Here is a 21,750-nt window from a genome sequence, read left to right on the forward strand (position 1 = left end):
GGCAAACGCGGCAGGGTCCCCCTCCCTCCCCAGCCCCGGGGGATCGCCGGACCTTCCCCTTGGCACCCCCAACCCGGAGCAGGTTGGGGGACGACGTGTCGGGAGGGGCCGGCCTGTCTCGAGTGGGAGGACTACGTGTTCGTCCTTTTTGCGGGGCAAGAAATCAATTGGTCAATCAGTGGTACTTACTGAGCGCTCATCGCATGCAGGGCACTGTACTGAGCGCTCGGGAAAGTACACTACGATAGAGCCGGCAGACGCCATCCCCGTCCGTCAGGAGCTCACAGGGAAGAGATTGACGTGGAGACAGATGACGGGTGGAGGAGGCAGCGGAGCGGAAGGAGATGTGCGGGAGGGTTTTGGGGGTTGGGGTGAGTATCTAATAATAATAATGTTGGTTTTTGTTAAGCGCTTACTATGTGCAGAGCACTGTTCTAAGCGCTGGAGTAGATACAGGGTAATCGGGTTGTCCCACGTGAGGCTCACAGTTAATCCCCATTTTACAGATGAGGTCACTGAGACACAGAGAAGTGAAGTGACTTGCCCACAGTCACGCAGCTGCCAAATGGCAGAGCCGGGATTCGAACCCATGACCTCTGACTCCCAAGCCCGCTCACGGCCTAGTGTGTAGGTGAGGAGGAGTAGAGGTAGAATGAGGGAGTAGTCAGGGGAGGCCCGTGGGGGGCGGAGGCCAGAGTTCCGCCCACGAGGTCCGCGCTCCCCCCTTTAGTCGCCACCCCCAAGACTCTCTCGTCTCGGGTCGGGACCGGGAATGTTCGTTCGGGGCGACCGAGGCCACGGGGCCAAATCCCCACGCCCAGAGGTGATCGGAGGACGTAGCGAGCGCACGTATGAAACGCGAAACCCCAGACCACCTGCGCCTCCTCTCCCCTGTTCAACACCTGCTCCTCTTCCCCTTCCCGGCGGATTCTCTGACCGATAAACCAGACCGGCGCATCCGTGGCTCGCGGTTGGAGGAAGGTAGTTGTCGGAGGCCCTTTCCTTTCTTGGCTGTTAATGGTATTTGTCGAGTGCTCATTATGTACCGGGGACCGTACTAAGCACCGGGGAAGCTACAAGCTAATCAGGTTGGACGCAGTGCCTGTCCCACGTCGGGCTCGCGGTTTTTAATCCCAGTTTTACAGACGAGGGAACTGAGGCCCAGAGAGGTGAAATGACTTGAGAAGCAGCATGGTCTGTTGGATAGAGCCCCGGCCCGGGAGTCAGAAGGACCTGGGTTCTAATACGGCTCCACCACCAGTCCACTCTGTGACCATGGGCCGGTTTTTGTTTTTTTTAAATGATATTGGTTAAGCGCTTACTATGTGCCGGGCACTACACTAAGCGCTGGGGTGGATACAAGCAAATCTGGTTGGACACACTCCGTGTCCCATGTGGAACTTATGGTCTTAATTCTTGTTTTATAGAAGAGGGAACAGAGATGCAGAGAAGCAAATGGTCACCCAGCAGACAAGTGACAGAACTGGGATTATTATTATTATTATAATATAATACAATATGATATATAATAATAGTAATGGTATTTGTTAAGCGCTTACTATGCGCCAGGCACTGTAAAAAGCACTGGGGTAGATGCACGCAGATGAGGTTGGACCCAATCCGTGTCCCACATGGGGCTCACAGTCTCAATCTTCATTTTACAGAGGAGGGAACAGAGCCTCAGACAAGCAAGGTGACTTGCCCTAGGTCACCCAGGAGACAAGCAGTGGAGCCGGGATTAGAACCCAGGTCCTTCTGACTCCCAGGTCCGGACTCGAGTCACCAGGCCAAATTCCTCGGGGCCGACTGTCGGCTCAGTTCAGTATTTAAACCCCAAGCTCCGAGGCTCCGTCGATCCCGTCGTCTGTCCGACACCTACCGTGCGAGGCGCGGGCCCCCCGGGCGCGCGCCTGTCGAACCCCGGCGCCAGGCAGTGAGTCACGAGTGTCCAGTTGGAGTCCCGGCTCCGCCGGGGTCGGGCCACCGACCGCCCCGCTCTCTGCCTCGGTTTCCCAATCCATAAAAGCGGGATAATGACACCCGCTCCCTGCCCACCTCCCGGGAATGCCGTGAGGATGAAGGAGACGAAGGGGGAAGCTCCCCGGATGAAAGGCGGCCCGAAAGCGGAGCCTGTCATTAGTCTGCCGCCGGGAGACACGTTTTCCGGGCCGGGTCGGGCCCTCCGCCTTTTGATGTGAACCAGCCGAGGGCCGCGTGCCGGAAGAAGCCGAGTGAGCCGACCGCTCCCGGGGCAGGGCCCCGTCCAGACTCCGGTGGGGACGCCGTCCTCCCTCCGTCCGGCCCCCCCCGCCCCCCGGCCTCCGGCCCCTCCGTTCCTCTCACCGGGGAGACCGGGTTCACTCAGCCGGACGTACTGAGCGCTTAGAGAAGCAGCGTGGCCTAGTGGCTAGAGCCCGGGCCTGGGAATCAGAAGGTCGTGGGTTCCCATCCCTGTGTCTGCTGGGTGACCTTGGGTGAGTCATTTCATTCATTCAATCGTATTTATTGAGCCCTTACTGTGTGCAGAGCCCTGCACTAAGTGCTTGAGCACTGTACTAAGCTCTGGGCTTCAGTTACCCCATCTGGAAAATGCGGTTGAAACTGTGAGCCCCACGTGGGACAGGGACTGCGTCCAACCCGATTTGCTTGTATCCACCCCAACACTTAGTACAGTGCCTGCCACATAGTAAGCGTGTATCAAATACCACAAATAATATTTTTATTCTTCAGTGCGGGGTGCTGGACTGGGCACTTGAGGGAGTTCAGTGCAGTAGAGTCGGCTGTCACGGTCCTTGCCCTGGTCATGAGTTCTAATCCCGGCTCCGCCACTTGTCTGCTGTGTGACCTTGGGGAAGTCACTTCACTTCTCTGTGCCTCCGTTCCCTCATCTGGAAAATGGGGATTGAGACTGTGAGCCCGATGTGGGACAGGGGACTGTGTCCAACTCTATTTGCTTGGACCCACCACGGCGCTTAGTACAGTGCCTGGCACCTAACAAGTGTTTAACAAATGCCGTAATAATAATTATTATCATCATTGCCAGGCGCACAGTGCTGTACTAAACACTTCGGAGAGGGTTTTATAAGCACCTCAAGGTGCTTATAATGATGTTGGTATTTCTTAAGCGCTTACTGTGTGCAGAGCACTGTGCTAAGCGCTGGGGTAGATTTACAGGGTAATCAGGTTGTCTCATGTGTGAGGCTCACAGTCTTCATCCCCATTTTACAGATGAGGCAACTGAGGCCCCGAGAAGTTAAGTGACTTGCCCACAGTCACACAGCTGACAAGTGGCAGATCTGGGATTGGTCTAAGGGCACGCAGCACTGTGCTAAACACTTGGGGGAGGACGATGGCGTAGCAAGACAAGGTCCTGGCCCTCAAGGAGCTTTCAGTCTACTGGACGCATAGTGGTGGTAGACCACGAGTTCATCTCTAGACTGTAAGCTGGTTGTGGGCAGGGAATGTGTCTGCCCACTCTGTTAGATTGTACTCTCCCCAGTGCTTAATACAGTGCTCTGCACATAATGACTGACAGGTAAGCCTCAACATGAAGCCGGGACCTTAGGAGAGCTTTGGCTTGGAAGCTTGTCTCAGATCCGTGGTGAAAGTCGCCTCTGTTGGCTTCGATCCCTTGTGCTGGGGGAAGAGGTTGGGGAATCCATGGCAGGAAGCCCGGGCCCTGGCTCATCCGGACTCCCGGCGAGCCGGTTAACAAGCGGGAAAACCCTGCCCGCCCCGGTACGACCTGGAAATCGGGGTTGGAATCTTGGCCTCCTGCTTTCGGGATGAGTTTGGCCCTGGCCAAGTCACTGAAGCGCTGCCCACGTTGGTCTGATAGGGCCTCATGGGGGGAAAACAAAAATCAATCAATCAGTCGTATTCACTGAGCGCTTATTGCGTGCAGAGCACTGTACTAGGCGCTTGGGAGAGGGCTGTCTAACAGAGTTGGTAATCACGTATCACATTCCCTAACCCAACAAAACAACAATCTCTTACTCGGCCTGCCCTCTCTGTTCAGTCAGCGAATGAAGCACTCACTATATGCAGGCCACGGTATTCATTTATTCAGATTTATTGAGCGTCTACTATGTGCCGAGCACTGTACTGAGTGCTTGGGAAAGTAGAGAAGCAGCATGGCTCAGTGGAAAGAGCACGAACGTGGGAGTAGGAGGTCACGGGTTTGAATCCCGGCTCCGCCACTCGTCAGCTGTGTGACTGTGGTCAAGTCACTTAACTTCTCTGGGCCTCAGTTCCCTCATCTGTAAAATGGGGATTAAGACTGTGAGCCCCGCGTGGGACAACCTGATTACCCTGTATCTACCTCAGCGCTTAGAACAGTGCTCGGCACATAGTAAGCGCTTAACAAATACCAGCATTATTATTATTACAGCGCGACAGAGTTGGCGGACAAGTTCCCCGATCACAACGAGCTGAAACTCTGGGGGGGTAGATGGGCATTAATATAAATAAAAAAGTTGTAATATTTAATTTAAAGATATGTAGAGAAAGGCTGGGGCGTTGAGTCTACGCTGTCGAATATCAAAGGGCCCAGATCCAATTGCGTAGATGACGTGGAAGGGAGAGGAAGCGGGGGAAAAGAGGGCTTCATCGGGGAAAGTCTCTTGGAGGAGATGTGATAATAATAATAATAATAATAATAATAATAATAATAATTGTGGTATTTATTAAGCACTTACTCTGTGCCAAACACTGTGCTAAGTGCTGGGATAGATACAAAAAAATTGGGTTGGGACACAGCCCCTGCCCCTCCAAGGACTCACAGTCTTAATCCCTATTTTAATAATAATACTAATAATAATTGTGGTGTTTGTTAAGCGCAAGGCACTGTACTAAGCGTTGGGGTGGACACAAGTAAATCAGGTTGGACACAATCCTCGTCCCACATGGGGTTCACAGTCTCAATCCCCATTTTCCAGACGAGGCAACAGTGACCCAGAGAAGTGAAGTGACTTTCCTCGGGTCACCCAGCAGACAAGCGGCGGAGGCAGAATTAGAACCCGGGTCCTTCTGACTCTCAGGCCCGAGCACTGTAATAATGTTTTGCTACCGGCTCCTTAAAAACCCACATGGGTAGCCTTCCCTCGGATGATGATGATGGTGTTGGTTAAGCGCTTACCATGTGCCAAGCACTGGGGGCTTTCAATCAACGGAGTGGACTCTGGCTTGGGCGAGAATTCGGTGCAGCGAGAATTCGGTGTAGCGAGAAGTCACGAAGACCCCTGTCCCGTAAGAGCCGGGACCACTTCCCCTTTCGTTCCAGAAGATGGTGGACAAGTTTTGGGGGGTTTGGTTGGGGTGGGGACGCTTTGAGAGAGCGATGTTGACCCCCGGTTTCTCATCTCTTGTGTCTCAGTTTCCTCACCGGCAAATTGGGATAATAATACTTATCTCACCGGGATGTTGGGAGGGGTAATTAATGCTTATCAAGCAGCCTGAGATTTGGGCCTGAAGAGCGTAAACAGTTATTAAGGCATCGTCTCATCCTTCCGTGTGACTGGCTGAGACACCCCGGGCGGGGCTCAGACCAGAAAATCAAGATTGGGAGGAAGAGGAGAAGGAGGAAGAGACGGAGGAGGAAGAGGGAAGGAGGAGGATGAGGAGGAAGATTAGAAAGAGGATAAAGAGTTCATTATGGGCAGGGAACATGCCTCCTATCTCTGTTAGAGAAGCCGTGTGGCTTAATGGACAGAGCAGGGGTCAGCTCTGGATTCTGAATCCAGAATTCGAACCCATGACCTCCGCCTCCCAAGCCCGGGCTCTTTCCACTGAGCCACGCTGCTTCCCATCCACCGATGACCCATGATTTAGTACCCAAATTATGCCCCTCCTCCCCCAAGACGCCTTGCCCACCTCCTCGTCAGCCTCCCTCTTCCCCCAAGCTGTACGGTCCCAGCAGCCATTTTTATCTCGCATCCACCCTCGGCGCTTGGCGTGTTTTCGTTCACAGTGTTACTTTTTTCCCCCTGGCATTTATTAAACACTTACTGTGTGCCGGGCACTGTACTAAGCGTTGAGGTAGAGAAGCAGCGTGGCACAGTGGAAAGAGCACGGGCTTGGGAGTCAGGGCTCATGAGTTCGAATCCCAGCTCTGCCACTTGTCAGCTGTGGGACTGTGGGCAAGTCACTTAACTTCTCTGTGCCTCAGTTCCCTCATCTGTAAAATGGGGATTAAGACTGTGAGCCCCACGTGGGACAAACTGATTCCCCTGTGTTTACCCCAGCGCTTAGAACAGTGCTCTGCACATAGTAAGCGCTTAATAATAATAATAATAATAATGTTGGTATTTGGCTGCTTAACAAATACCAACATTATTATTATTATTATTATTATTATACAGGGTCATCCGAATGGACCCAGTCCCTGTCCCACGGTCTTAACCCCCATTTTACAGAAGAGGCCGCCGAGGCGCAGTGATGGGAAGTGACCTTCCCGGGGTCCCGCAGCAGACAAGTGTGGTGGGATGAGAACCCAGGTCCGGCCCCGGGCTCTAACCACTAGAGAACCGCAGCTCCTGTCATTTTCCCCCCATCATTTATTCACTCCGGCCTCAGGGGGTCGGTGAATCACCTCCCCCAAATGCTTCGCTCTAACTGGGCCTTTTAGGGCAAGCCAAGAGAATCTGGTTCAACTTCAAGGAGAATTAGGAGCCCAAACTGGAATTTCCCATCTCCGGCTAATCTCACCCCCGTCATGTAATTGACAGGGAGAAAATACCATCTTTCAAAATATCACATTTTCATACTTACATAACTATTTTAATAAATGCAACCAACGGTGCTCACCTACTTGCAAATAACTTAGTGATTTTTTTTTTCTTCCTCTGAAGCCCGGGTTAAGTTAGGGAAGCAGCAAGGCCTAGTGGATAAAGCATGGGCCCGGCAGCCCGAGGATCTGGGTCGGAATCCCAACTTCACTATTCACTCACTCATTCATTCAGTTTATTTATTGAGCGCTTAACTTGTGTGCAAAGCACTGCACTAAGTGATGGTGATGTTGGTATTTGTTAATCGCTTACTAGGTCCCAAGAGCTGTTCTAAGCACTGGGGTAGATAAAAGGTAATCAGGTTGTCCTCTGTGGGGCTCACAGTCTTAATCCCCATTTTACGGATGAGGTAACTGAGGCACAGAGAACTCGTGACTTGCCCAAGGTCACACAGCTGATAAATGGTGAAGCCAAGATTAGAATCCACAACCTCTGACTCCTAAGCCCAGGCTCTTTCCACTAAGCCGCGGGATGATATAACAATAGACACATTTCCTGCCACAACAAGCTTAGAGTCTTGACATTAATATGCTATTTGTGTGACCATGGGCAAGTCACTTCACTTTTCTTTGCCTCAGTTTCCTCAACTGCAAAATGGGGATTCAACACCTGTTCACCCTCCTACTGAGACTGTGAGCCCCCAGTGGAACAGGGTCCGTATCCAGTCTAATTAACGCGAGTCCACCCCAGTGCTTAGAACAGTGCTCGTCATAGAGTAAGCACTTCACAGACACCATCCCAAAAAAGCGTCAAGCCCCAGGAACGCCCAAGGGCCCCTAGCAAAGTGAAATGAAAACACTTCTGGAATCAGCAGCGCGAGGAATCTCTGGATTCACTCTGCTGGCGGAGTCGACGGCTCCCATTCCTTTCTCCTTTGGAAAGTCCCCCGTGTGTTTCTCTGGACCGTGGCTTTGGGAAGTCTGAACCTAAAAAATGAAACTCGTTCTGACGTTGCCAGAGCGGGAAAGACAACCACATGTTGAGCTAGCCACGCAAGAAAAACAAAGCTTTATAAAATGATTTATTTTTTTCACTTTAAAGCCGTAGCCTAACAGAATCGTGGAATTATTCTCCGAGCCAGTTTTGGAAATTCATTCATTCAGTCTTATTTATTGAGCACTTACTGTGTGCAGAGCACTCTGCCAAGCGCTTAGGAGTGTGTAACACAACGATATTGTATTATTATTAAATTACCGAGTAATACAATATTATTTATTTGTATTGACGGCTGTCTCCCCCCGGCTAGACTGTAAGCTCGCTGTGGGCAGGGAATGTGTCCTTTTATTGTATCGTACTCTCCCGGGTGCTTAGTACAGTGCTGTGCACACAGTAAGCGCTCAACAAATATGAATGGACGAACAATAAACAGAACAATAAACTGCCCACCGCGAACTTACAGTTTAAAGGGCGTGGGGAACCTAACCAGTGTAAACTTTAATAAAGGATTATTTATAGAAATCAAACTTGCAACTCCGCAAAGACAACTGACCAAATTTCCTCCCGTGTTCTATCAATACCGTCTGCTAGACAGATTCCATCTAAGATGCCGGCAAATGCCAAGATGAATTTTCAGACAGTCAGAAGCACTTGAAATGACTCAAACAACCATCTTGTCTTCTTAAAATATTTTAGAAGCACAGCTTATATTTTCGGGTGGATGATATTCTGTTCGTTAATAAGCATGTGGCAAATAGGACCTGTTTACTGTCAGTATTGTTAAGCGGAAATAGCAGTGTTTTCGATAGGATGTGTTTGGGGTTTTTTTATGGTATTTGTTAAGCGCTTACTGTGTTTGGTACTTTTCTTCGCACTGGGGTAGATACAAGGTAACGGGCTTGGACACAGTCCACGTCCCACATGGGACTCAAAATTTAAAACCCCATTTTACAGATAAGGGAACTGAGGCCCAGAGAAATGAAGCGACTTGCCCGAGGTCACACAGCAGACAGTGACAGAGCAGGGATTAGAACCCGGGTCCTTCTGACTCGCCGGCTCTTGCTCTATCCACTAGGCCATGCTGCTTCTAATCTATGTATGCATTATGTATACATAAATGCTGTCATTTTACATTCCTCTGTGCTGAATCTATCGCAACTTACCAGATCACCATTTTTTGTTTATTTGTTTTTTTCCCCCTTCTCTCCAATGAAAATATCGGGGATGAGGGGGTGGTGGGGTGTGGGGTGTGTATGTGTGTGTATAAACAAGAATCTGGGACTTCACATTCCAGAATTTTCCTCATCAGCACTCAAGTCACCGTGTTTCAGAATGTAATTTCAGTTGCTATGTAGGGCAGCTTCACGCACTTTCTTCCTCTGGTGGGGTTTTAATTCGTTCAGTCCTGTTCAACTGAGCGCTTATTGTGTGCAGAGCACTGAACGAAGCACTAGGGAAAATATAATACAGCAATAAAGAGACGGGTTCCCTGCCCACAATGAGCTTATTTAATCAGTCAGTCAATCAATCGTATTTACTGAGCACTTACCGTGTGGAGAGGGGTTGGGAAAGTATGAGATAACAACCGAACAGACACATTTCCTGCCCACAAGGAGCTTACAGTCTCAAGGACTCCAGGTGCCCTGGCAGTTGTCATGCAAGCGGCAGGAGCCTGTGGCTATGGGATTGAGGACTGGCTACAATCCGGCCCCCTAAAATGTTAATTAACATCTTAATGGCACTGTTCACATTTCTCCCCATCAGCGTGGGGAAGCTTAAGGGATTTCACAGGCTGTCAGAAGTACATTAATAACAATTATGACATTCGTTAAGAGCTTACTCTGTCCCAAGCACTGGTCTAACCGCCAGGGTAGGTACAAGATAATCAGGTTGCCCCACATGGGTCAGACTTAATCCCCATTTTCCAGATGAGGTGACTGAGGCTCAGAGAAGTGAAGTGACTTGCCTAAGGTCACACAGCAGACAGGTGGCGGAGCTGGAATTAGAACCCTCGTCCTCTGACTCCTTAGCCCGTGCTCTCGCCACTGGGCGTGCCGCAGCATGAAATAAAGATCGCCTTAGCTTGACGTTTTCTTGGCTCGTTGTGAGTCTCACTCTCAGTTTTGCTTCGCAAAGAACCAAGCCATGGAACTAAAATCAAAATCAGAAGATATGCTTAAGGCTTTTTTTATGGTATTTGTGCATGCTTACTATGTGTCAAGCACTGTTCTAAGCGCTGGGGTGAATACAAGTGAATTAGGTTGGACACAGGCCCTTTCCCACATAAGCAGCGTGGCTCAGTGGAAAGAACACGGCTTCGGAGTCAGAGGTCACGGGTTTTAATCCCGTATCCGCCACTTGTCAGATGTGTGAATTTGGGCAAGTCACTTCATTTCTCTGTGCCTCAGTTCCCTCATCTGGAAAATGGGGATTAAGACTGTGAGCCCCACATAGGACAACCTGATCACCTTTTATCCCCCCAGCACTTAGAACAATGCTTTTCACATAGTAAGTGCTTAGCAAATACCATTATTATTATTATAAGGCTCATAGTCTAAGGGTTATCAGTTATTATAGAGAAGCAGCATGGCCTAGTGGATAGAGCCCGGGCCTGGGAATCAGAAGGTCATGGGTTCTAATCCCGGCTCCACCACTTGTCTGCTGGGTGACCTCGGGCAGGTCGCTTCACTTTCCTGGACATCAGTTTCCTCATCTGTAAAATGGAGATTAAGACTGTGAGCCCCATGTGGGACAGGAACTGTGTCCAACCCGATCTGCTTGTGTCTATCTAGGAATTTAGTACGATGCCTGGCACAGAGTAAGTGCTTAGCAAATACACTAAAAAGGGGAAGCAGCGTGGCTAAGTGGAAAGAGCCCGGGCTTGGGAGTCCGAGGTCAAGGGTTCGAATTCCGGCTCTGCCACCTGTCAGCTGTGTCACTGTGGACAAGTCACCTAACTTCTCTGTGCCTCAGTTACCTCATCTGTAAAATGGGGATTAACTGTGAGCCTCACGTGGGACAGCCCGATGACCCCGTATCTCCCCCAGCGCTTAGAACAGTGCTCTGCACATAGTAAGTGCTTAACAAATGCCAACATTATTATTAAAAGAGAAAAGAAAAATTTCAGCACACTGAAAGATAAGCCAGCTGGCTGAAAAATGAGCCTGGGAGTGGGGAGAGAGGTGTGGCTCTGTGGTATCACAGAAGGCCTTATCATCCTCTGTGAGTTTGGGTTTGATCAGCATAAAACCAGGCCCTTCCAAACCAGCAGAGCCGCTTTATTGGCCTCATAAATTGTAGTGCAGATCAAGGACCTGGATTCTCATCCCAGCTCTGCCACTGGTCTGCTGTGTGACCTTGGGCAAGTCTTTTCACTTCTGGGCCTGTTACCTCCTCTGTAAAATGGGGATTGAGACTGTGAGCCCCATGTGGGACACGGACTGTGTACTGCCTAATAAACTTGAATCTATCTCTGTAATTTAGAACAGTGCCTGGCACATAGTAAGCGCCTAGCAAATAGAATTTTTTAAAAAATGGTCATTTCCAGCTAGGTTCTGTCGAGTAATGTGATCGCTGGTTCTGCTGGAGTCCCGAGCCGATTTTAAGCACGGCTTTTGCAAACCCCAGCAGACAGGTGGGAGAGTTAGTGATAGAGAGGTAGCGTGGTCTAGTGGATAGAGCCCGGACCTTGGAGTCAGATGGATCTGAGTTCTAATCCTGGCTCTGCCACTCGTCTGTTGTATGATTTCGGGCAAGTGACCTCACTTCTGGTCCTCGGTTTCCTTATCTGTCAGATATGGGGGTTAAGACTTTGAGCCCCATGTGGGACAGGGACTGTGTCCAACCTGATTATCTTGTAGTAATTATAATAATAATAATCATTGTGGTATTTAAGTGCTTACTATGTGCCAGACACTATACTAAGTGCTGGGGTGGGTACAAGCAAATTGGGTTGGACACGGTCCCTGTCCCGCATGGGGCTCATAGTCTTATTATCTCGTACCCACTCCAATGCTTAGTACAGTGCCTGGCACGTAGTAAGTGTCTAACAAATACTATAAAAGAATAAAAGCTCAGAGAAATCCAGACCCGTCATCTTTGTAGATCATAAGCCCATTGTGGGCTGGGGTTGTAGCTACCAATGCCGTTTTAATAATAATTAATAATGGAATTTGTTATACGCCTTCTGTGTGCCAGGCACTGTTCTAACCGCCGGGGTGGACAAAAGCAAACCGGGTTGGACACGGTCCCTGTCGCATGTGGGGCTCACAGTCTCAGTCCCCGTTTTCCAGATGAGGGAACTGAGGCCCAGAGAAGCGAAGTGACTTGCCCAGGGTCTCCCAGCAGACAAGAGGCAGAGCCAGGATTAGAACCCATGACCTTCTGACTCCCAGACCCGGATTCTCACCCCTACACCGGCACTCAGTACAGTGTCGTGCACGCAGCGATGCTCAGTAATAATAATTATAATAATGATGTTATTTGTCAGCCGTGTGACAGTGGTTGTCAGCTGTGTGACTGTGGGCAAGTCACTTAACTTCTCTGGGCCTCAGTTACCTCATCTGTAAAATGGGGATGAAGACTGTGAGCCCCACGTGGGACAACCTGATTACCCTGTATCTACCCAGCGCTCTGCACATAGTAAGCACTTAACAAATACCAACATTATTACTATTATTATTGTTAAGCACTTACTATGGGCCAAACAAGGTAGATAGAGGGTAATCAGGTTGTCCCACGTGGGGCTCACAGTCTTCACCCCCATTTTACAGAGGAGGTAACTGAGGCCCAGAGAAGTGAAGTGGCTTGCCCAAGGTCACACAGCAGACAGGTGGCGGAGTCGGGCTTAGAACCCACGATCTCTGACTCCCAACCCCGGGCTCTTGCCATAGTCTCGGTTGACCGAGCGTCCGAGAAAGCAACCCACCCGATGGGAATCGTGCTCCTGGGGAGACCGGGGTCCCCCCTCCTCCTCGGCCGCCCGGAACTGGGCGTCCCGTGGAAGGCCCGATCCGGGTCTCGGCCCTGCCGATTAGTCAGGCCCCGGTGGAGAAAGAGGCCAGCGGCCCCACCTGCTCTACCAGTTTCCCCGTGTTATTGTTTTGCCCGAGTAGATGAAAGGTGGATTGAAGTGTGGCCACACTGGGGCCGCATTCCTCCTGACGGGCTGCCTTAATGACAGTTCCCGCGCCACAGATCAGGAAATATGGGTTGAGCCGTCTCCGAGGCGCGGAACCGGGGGCTCGTCACCATGCCTCCGAGCCGAGGCCGGCAGGATATCACCGTACTCGGTAAGGAGGACGTTGGGGAGATTTCCACGGCATCTGGCTCTGGCCGGGGGGGACGGGGTTGGGGGCTTCGTCGTCCGCCCCGGGAGCGTCCGGAGAGGTGTCGGTCGGGGGCCTCGGCTCCGGGAACGGCCGGGGCAGGTCGGGGGTGGTTGAGCTGGTATTCTTGGTTTACGCAGCGGGTGGAAAAGCTGACGGGAAAAGAAGCCAACTCGGAAATGGTCGCGGAGCCAAGGTTTCCCGGGAGTCTGGCGTGCGGCAGAGCTCCGGGGAAGTCGGGACACGATCGATCGGTCCATCCTATTTGTTGAGTGCTCACTATTTGCAGGTCACTGGACTGAACGCGCGGGAGAGGACAAGAGAACAGACATTCCCTGCCCACAGCGAGCTGTCTAGGTGGGATTTAGTGAGCACTTACCATGTGCAGCGCTCAGTACTTAATGCTTGGGAGAATCCAGTAGAGCAATAGAACAGACACATTTCCTACCCACAACAGGCTTTACAGTCAAGAGGAGACAGACTTTAATATAAAGCCCCACGGCTGTTGGAGCGGGACTGTTTGTGGGAGCATGAAATGAACCCTAGGACCAGGTTTCTGTGTGTGTGTGTGTATTTTCTAAAAATAATTGTGGTTTTTGTAAAGTGCTTATTGTGTGCAAAGCACTCTACTAAAACTGGGGTAATCATGATAATAATAATAATGGTATTAAACACTGGAGGGGATACAAGGTGATTTCGTTGTCCCAGGTAGGGCTCACAGTCTTAATCCCCATTTTCCAGATGAGGGAACTGAGACACAGAGAAGTGAAGTGACTTGCCCAAAGTCACACAGCTGACAAGCGGCAGCACCAGGATTAGAACCCAAGACCTCTGACTCCCAAGCCTGGGCTCTTTCCACTGAGCCACGCTGCTTCAGGTCTCACCTGGGACTCCCAGTCTAAATAGGAGGGAGAAGAGGTTTTGAAGCCCCATTTTGCAGATGAGGGAACTGAAGCCCAGAGAAGTGAAGTGATTTGCCCAAGGTCACACAGACGACAGGTGGCAGAACTGGGATTAGAACCTGGGTCCTTTGACTCCCAGGCCCAGATACTTTCCACTCAGTCAGGCTGCCTCCCATTTCATGTATAGGTAGTGACGCAGCATGATCTAGTACATAGGCCCAGAAATTACAAGGTCATAGGTTCTAATAACCCGCTTTGGCCTGTAAACCTGGTGTGGGCAGGGATTGTCTTTATTGCTGAATTATTATTGTTATTAGTAGTCATAATAATAATAATAAAGTATTTCCAAGCACTTGGTACAGTGTTCTGAACACAGTAAGCACTCAATCAGTACAATTTAATATATGTATGAATGAATGAATGAATGAATAATCCCGGCTTCGCCGCTTGTCTGCTGTGACCTTGGGCAAGTCACTTCAGTTCTCTGAGCCTCAGTTCGCTCATCTGTAAAATGGGGATTAAGCCTGTGAGCTCCATGTGGCACAGGGACTGTGTCCAACTTGATTATCTTGTATCTACTCCAGCGTTTCGTGCAGTGCCTGGCACATAGTAAGCACTTAACAAATACCGTAATTATTATTAATTATTACTGTTGTGCTCAGATTTTCAGGGAGTAACTTGCTAAACTTCGGTTCTGAGCCCCTTTATAAGGCAGCCTCGCTGTCCTATCTGATTATCTCTTATCTACCCCAGCGCTTAGCACTGAGGTTGGTAATTAGTAATCCTTTAATAAATAGCATCATTTTCATCCTTTTGGCGAGGCTGTGGGCAGGTGATGGTCTCTCTGCCGATGTTTCAGGAAGCGAGTCGAGTCACGCGTCGGCTTCCAGGGAGAGAAGGGACTCTCTCCCACTTTCCCGCTCCCCAGGGAAGGCTCCTCCTTCCAGGAAGGAGACAGGGGTCAGAGGATGGGAAAGCAGGGAGAGGGAAAGCTGAGAAATCCAACCCCAATCCCAGAGAAACAGTCTGGCCAAGTAAATAGAGCACGGGCCTGGGAGGACCTGGGTTCTAACCCTGGCCCTGCCACTCGTCCACTGTGTGACCTTGGGAAAGTCACTTCCCTTCTCTGTGTCTCAGTTTCCTCGTCTGTAAAATGGGGCCAAAGACTGTAAGCCCCCTGTGGGATGTGGATTGCGTCCAACATGATTACCGGGTATCAAACCCAGTGCTTAGTGTAGTCCCTGGCACATAGTAACCAGTTACCATATACCGTAAAAGCCCCCCAAAACCCAACACTGTATTACAGACAGGAGGGCCAAGTCAAATCTATGTCAGGTACAGAAATGCTCCCGGCGACTGTGAAAACGTAAGTGCTCGGAAGCACAGGACGGCTGATGGGAGAGAAGCAGCATGGCCTAGTGGATAAGTCAAGTCACTTCTCTGTGCCTCAGTTCCTTCATCTGTAAAATGGGGATCAAGACTGTGAGCCCCTTGTGTGACAAAGACTGTGTCCAACCCGATTTACTTGCATCCCCCCCAGCGCTTTGTACAGTGCCTGGCACATAGTAAGTGCTGAACAGACACCATAATTATTAGTTATTATTATTATTATTATTACTTTTATAATGTCATTATTTTTAAGAAGAAGGTCAGTAAGTGGCATTCCACTCCCCCTTAAAGTCCCCCCAGCGAATTACAGAATCCGCACAAGTGCTCCTTCACTGAACACCAACCCCAGGGAACAGTGGCTTTCTAGGAATTCGATATTCTGGTCCGTAAAAAAAAATAAATAGCGCTGGGTCAATCAGGCCGTGAGCTCACTGTATTCTGGACAAGTAAGCGGAGAGGAATGCGGTCACACTTCCTCTTCGGTGGACCATCGGGGCAGTGGCCACAGGGCTGTGTACTTCAAATGAGGCTCAGGGGGCGGCGGCAAATAAAGTCACTCCCTGGCTGTCGCTCTTCACTGATCTGGACCAAAACCTCTCTCGGCCCAGGGACCCTTCCTCTTGTAAGCTGTCCCCGATAATAATAATTATGATGGTATTGGTTCAGTGCTGACTATGTGCCAGGCACTCAAGCGCTGGGGCGTATACAAGTAGATCGGGTTGGACACAGTCCCTGTCCCACATGGGGCTCCCAGTCTGAAGTCTCCATTTTACAGATGAGGTCGCTGAGGCCCAAGGGCACACAGCAGAGAAGTGGCGGAGCCGGGATTAGAAGCCTTGACCTTCTGACTGCCAGCCCACTAGGCCACGCTCCCTGCTCAACTGCCCCCAGCCCCTGCACCCGGGAGTCAGTTCACTGGTTACCAGTAACATGTTTGTATTTTGCCCACCATCGCCCCATAAATATATCTGCACATTCAGCTGGTTGTCCGGGCACTGTCACGATTCTACAGTAATGGTAAAAATAATAATAACTGTGGTACTCGTTAAGCGCTTACTTTGTGTCAGGGGCTGTTCTAAGCGCTGGAATAGATACAAGATAATCGGGTTGGACATAGTCTCTGTCCCTCATGGGACTCTTAATCTCCATTTTCCAGATGAGGGAAGTGAGGCCCAGAGAAGTGAAATGACTGGCCAATGGTCACACAGCAGACATGCGGTGGAACCGGGATTAGAGCCCAGGTCCTTCTGACTCCCAGGCTCGGGCTTTATCTGCTAAACCATGCTGATTCTCCTGTGGCCGAGTGGGAAGAGCGTGGGACCGGGTGGGGGTCAGAACCCGGGTTCCAGTCCCGGCCCCTCCCTCACCGGCTGTATGACCTCGGAGACGTCGCTTAACCTCTCTGGGCCTCGGTTTCCCCACTTGTAAAATGGAGAGAATGATCTCTGCTTCTTATGGCACAGGGATGTGGGGAGAAAAAAATGAGATAAAGGATATTAAAACTTGAACGAACTTTAAAAGCACTACAGTCAAAATGATCGGTCGACAATATTTATAGTGGGCTGGCTTTGTACCGAGCTGTGTACTAAATGCTTGGGATAGTATTTATTGAGTGTTTACTGTCTGCAAAGTACTTTACTAAGTGCTTGGGAGAGTACAATGCAACAATAAACAGACACATTCCCTGCCCACAACAAGCTCATAGTCGAGCTCACCCCCCCCCCCCATCTTGTTGTTGTCTTACGGTGGTGTCAAATCGTCTCCAACCCTTAGCCGCGCCATGGACGCATCTCTCCCAGAACGCCCCAACTCCAGCTGCAATCGTTCTGGTGGTGGATCCATAGAGTTTTCTTGAGAAAAATACAGAAGCGGTTGACCATCGCCTCCTTCTGTGCGGTAAACCTGAGTCTCCACCCTCGACTCTCTCCCGTGCCGCTGCTGGCCGGCACGGGGAGAGTTTTGACTTGTAGCCCATGGCCTGCCTCTCGCTAGCCATTGCCCGAGCTGGGAATGGTACGGACAGGCCTCTGCTTGATTCTCCTTCCCATAGTCGAGACTGGCAGAGGACTGGAAACTCTCCAGGTGCCACCCTGAGAGACCTCCTATCTTATCTCTTTGATTTCCTACTACATCCAGGTATTCTCTAACGACAACCTTCTCACCACACCTCGATCTCTTCTATCTCACCACCGACCCCTCACCCGCGTAAATCACTGTATTTATGGAGCTCTTACTGTGTGCAGAGCACTATACTAGGCGCTTGGGCGAGTACAATGGAACACTAGAACAGACACATTCCTTGCCCATGACGAATTTAACAACGATAATAATGATGGTATTTGTTAAGCACTTACTGTGTGCCCGGCACTGTATTTAAAGCTCTGGGGTAGTTACTAGCAAATCCAGATGGACACGGTCCCTGTCCCATGTGGGGCTGGACACGGTCCCCATTTTACAGATGAAGTAACTGAGACCCAGAGAAGTGAAGTGACTTCACACAGCAGACAATTGGTGGAGCCGGGATTAGCACCCACGTCCTTCTGACTCCCAGACCTGGGCTCTACCCACTACGCCAGTCTAGGGGAGGCCCGTGACCTACCTCTGGCCCGGAACACCCTGCCTCTTCATGTCTCATAGACCACCTCTCTCCTCCTCTTCAAAGCCTCATTGAAAGCCCATCTCCCCCAAGAGGCCTTCCCTGATTAAGCCCTCATTTCCTTTTCTCCCACTCCCTTCTCTGCCACCCTGATTTTCTCTCTTTATTCATCCCCCTTCCCTCAGTCCCCCAGCACTCGTGTCCCTACCAGTCATTCATTTTCACGTCTGTCTCCCCCCTAGACCTAAATCTCACTGCAGACAGGGAACATATCTAACATTGTATTCTCCCAGGCGCTTAGTCCAGTTCTCTGCTTGCGGCGAGGGCTCAATAAATAGGATTAATTCTTTTTAATGGTGTGTGTTAGCGCTTGATGGATTGATTTGGGTTGGTTCCAGAAGCGGCGTGGCCTAGCGGATAGAGCCCGGGCCCGGGAGTCTTTTAGACTGTGAGCCGGTTGTTGGGCAGGGATTGCCTCTATTTATTGCCAAATTGTACATTCCAAGCGCTTAGTACAGTGCTCTGCACACAGTAAGCGCTCAATAAATACGATTGAATGAATGAATCAGAGGGACCTGCGCTCTAATCCCGCCTCCGCCACTTGTCTGCTCTGTGACCTTGGTGGGCAACTCACTTCATTTCTCTGGGCCTCAGCTGCCTCATCTGTAAAACGAGGATGAAAACCGTGAGCCCCATGTGGGACAGGGACTGTGTCCAATCGGATTAACTTGTATCCACCCCAGTGCTTAGAACAGTGCCTGGCATGTAGTAAGCGCTTAACAAAAACCAGTAGTATTAAGTACCATTGAAAAAAACAGTTTGCATTTCCTCTAGGGCTGTTTGGGTGATTGAGTATTCATTCACTCAGCCATATTTATTGAGCGCTTACTGTGTGCAGAGCACTGTACTAAGTGCTTGGAAAGTACAGTTTGGCAACAAATAGAGACGTTCCCTATCCAACAACGGGCTCCTATGCTTTGCCTCGAAGCTGCCTATAACCGACGTGTGCTTTTTTAGAACAGTGCTTGGCACATAGTAAGCGCTGTAATTGTTATTATTATGATGACGATTCCTGCCAGCAGTGAAAGTTGCACTCTTCTGGGCCGGGAAGAGCCTGTGCCCTGGGCACTGGAGGATGTGGGTTCTCCCCTCCCCCTCAGAGAAGGACGAGTCCACGGGGGAGGGCGAGGAAGGTCCGCTCAGCGATAGACGTGCATTGTTTTACTGGGAAACAAAAAAGGCCTCGATTCAGAACATGGAAAGAAACAAAAAAGGCGTTGGGAAGCGGCGGTGGCGACAGCGGATGGTGTCCCTCCCCTGCCCGCGTGGCCTTCCTACTGATCAAACCAGTGATACTAGAAGGAAACATCCTGTGGGAAGCTTTGATAACGGGCCCGGCCCGAGGGATGGGGGCAGCGCTCCCGGGCCGGAGCCACGGCCGGGAAGAGTCTCGAGCGTCTGTTCTCCTCCAATGTCCAGCCTGCACGTGACGGGAGCCGGGGGTTGATCCGGCCCCCACCCGATCCTTTCCCACCGGAGAACATCCCCGGGTCCTCCTCGAGGCTGGGAGCGGGCATTCCCACCGAGGCCAAGGACTCCCGAGTCTGGCCCTTCCTTGGCCAAACGGCCGCCCCGGCTCGGCTTCGGGGCGAAAGGGCCGGCGGATCCTAGCCCTTCCGGAACGCTACTTGGATGCGGTTTTCCCTGAAAGGTGGGGGGACAAAGGTAAATAAATACCGGGTTTTGTCGCGGAGGGGAACACAAAACGCCTGGCTTCAGTTCAGATGGGGAGCCAAGAGAGCCAGAGCTTAGTGGAGAAGCAGCATGGCGTAATGGGTAGAGCCCGGGCCTGGGACTCAGAAAGTCCTGGGTTCTTGTCCCGGCTCCACCACTTGTCTGCTGGGTGACCTTGGGTAAGTCACTTCAGTTCTCTGAGCCTCGATTCCCTCATCTGGAAAATGGGGATTAAGACTGTGAGCCCCATGTAATAATAATAATGTTGGTATTTGTTAGCACTTACTATGTGCCGAGCACTGTTCTAAGCACTGGGGCATACAGGGTGATCAGGTTGTCCCGCTTGAGGCTCTCAGTCTTAATCCCCATTGTACAGATGAGGTCACCGAGGCACCGAGAAGTCAAGTGACTTGCCCAAAGTCACACAGCTGACAGGTGACGGAGCCAGGATTAGAACCCATGACCTCTGACTCCTAAGCCCGGGCTCTTTCCACTGAGCCACGCTGCTTCTCTAAGGGACAGGGACTGGGTCCAACTCGATTTGCTTGTAGTACAGCGCCTGACACACAGTAAGCGCTTAGCAAATACCAACATTATTATTATCATTGTTACTAATATTAAAAATAATGATCTCTGACATGTTGGCTCTTTGGCGTTTGGATGGCAATCTTTACCCTTTTGTGGGATGAAAGTGGCTGTTTATTGTTATAGTGACTTGTCCCAAGCGCTGAGTACAGTGCTCTGCGCACAGGAAGCACTCAATAAATACGATTGAATAAATGAATGTGGTCAGATTTGGATCCTTCAGAACGATCACCCGGACTGTCGGGTGACAAGGAAATTTGTGGAAAGACTGTGTGTGTGTTTGTGTGTTCGTTTTCTATGTGAACGTATTCCTACACTGGAGAGGGAGAGAAGGAAAAAGGAAGAGTCACAGTTCAAGAGAATGATTGAATAAGTGTGTCTGTTTGCGCTACTGACCATTTAATTGTCTTCCCTTCTTTGCTTTGAGTTTATCTCAGGCAACTGAGGAACAATCCAGCTGGCTGGACTGCAGAAGAGTTTGTGCTCTGAATCCTTTTGTTATCTCAAGTGCCCCCTTAGTGATGGTAGTAATAGCAGTGATTTAATAAACACCTATCGTGTGCAAAGCACTGTGATAAATGCTGGAAAGAATGCCAGGCAGAAAGAGTCCTGGCTCACCTTCAGAAAATAGAAGGGCTCTGCACACAGTAAGCGCTAAATAAGTGCAATGGATTGATGGATTCACTGGGGGTGAAAACAGAGCAGAAGGCAAATAGGCCAAAAATCCCCCCTTTTGCAGGGGCGGGGGTTTCCTCAGGCCTGGCCGAAAAGTTTCATGTCAATCAGTCATATTTATTGAGCGCTTACTGTGTGCAGAGCACTCTACTAAGCACTTGGGAGAGGACAATATACTGAACCTGCCCACATTGAGCTTACAGTCTAGAGGGGGAGACAGACATTAATAAAAATACATAAATGACAAAGACGTAAGTGCTGTGGGGCTGGGGATGGGAGTGAATGAAGGGAGTTAAGTCAGGGTGACGCAGAATGGAGTGGGAGGAAAGGAAATGAGGGCGTAGTCAGGGAAGGCCTCTTGGAGGAGATGTGCCTTCGATAAGGCTTGGAGGAGGGGGAGAGAGTCATCATCTGTTGCATTTGAGGAGGGAAGGCGATCCAGGCCAGAGGTGGGACGTGGGTGAGAGGTCGGCGGTGAGATAGGAGAGATGGAGGCACGGTGAGAAGGTTGGCATTAGAGGAGCCAAGTGTGCGAGCTGGGTTGGAGTAGGACAGTGGCGAGGTGAGGTAAGAGGGGGGCAGGGGATGGTTATAGCCGAAGGTGAGGAGTTTCCGTTTGATGCAGAGGTGGATGGGCGACCACTGGAGGTTCTTGAGGAGCGGGGAGACCCGCACGGAACGTGTTGCAGAAAAATGGTCTGGTCAGAGGCCTGGAATGAGTGAGGCCAAGAGTCCAGTGAACCCAGCTAGGGCGAGCACCTGGGTTTTTATTCACCTCCCTCAATTCGGGATCGTAAGGGTTGTGTCCGTTTTGCCAAGAA

The 21,750-nt window shown here is 50.6% G+C and overlaps 1 protein-coding gene across 2 annotated transcripts in view; it reads left to right on the forward strand.

Moving 5' to 3' along the window:
• The window catches only part of NCOA2 (nuclear receptor coactivator 2), a 171,006-nt gene that overhangs the window by 36,578 nt on the left and 112,678 nt on the right, over nucleotides 1–21,750 (forward strand). Inside the window, exon 1 of one of the 2 annotated variants that reach the window (XM_029068290.2) lies at nucleotides 19,478–19,660. The exons of the other annotated variant lie outside the window; for it this stretch is intronic. The gene's annotated coding sequence lies outside the window, so the exon portion shown is untranslated. Of the gene's footprint in view, nucleotides 1–19,477; nucleotides 19,661–21,750 lie in introns of those variants that run through there. 2 annotated transcript variants of the gene reach the window in all.

The sequence above is a fragment of the Ornithorhynchus anatinus genome, chromosome 7 (genome assembly GCF_004115215.2).
Source record: "Ornithorhynchus anatinus isolate Pmale09 chromosome 7, mOrnAna1.pri.v4, whole genome shotgun sequence".
Classification (NCBI taxonomy): domain Eukaryota; kingdom Metazoa; phylum Chordata; class Mammalia; order Monotremata; family Ornithorhynchidae; genus Ornithorhynchus; species Ornithorhynchus anatinus.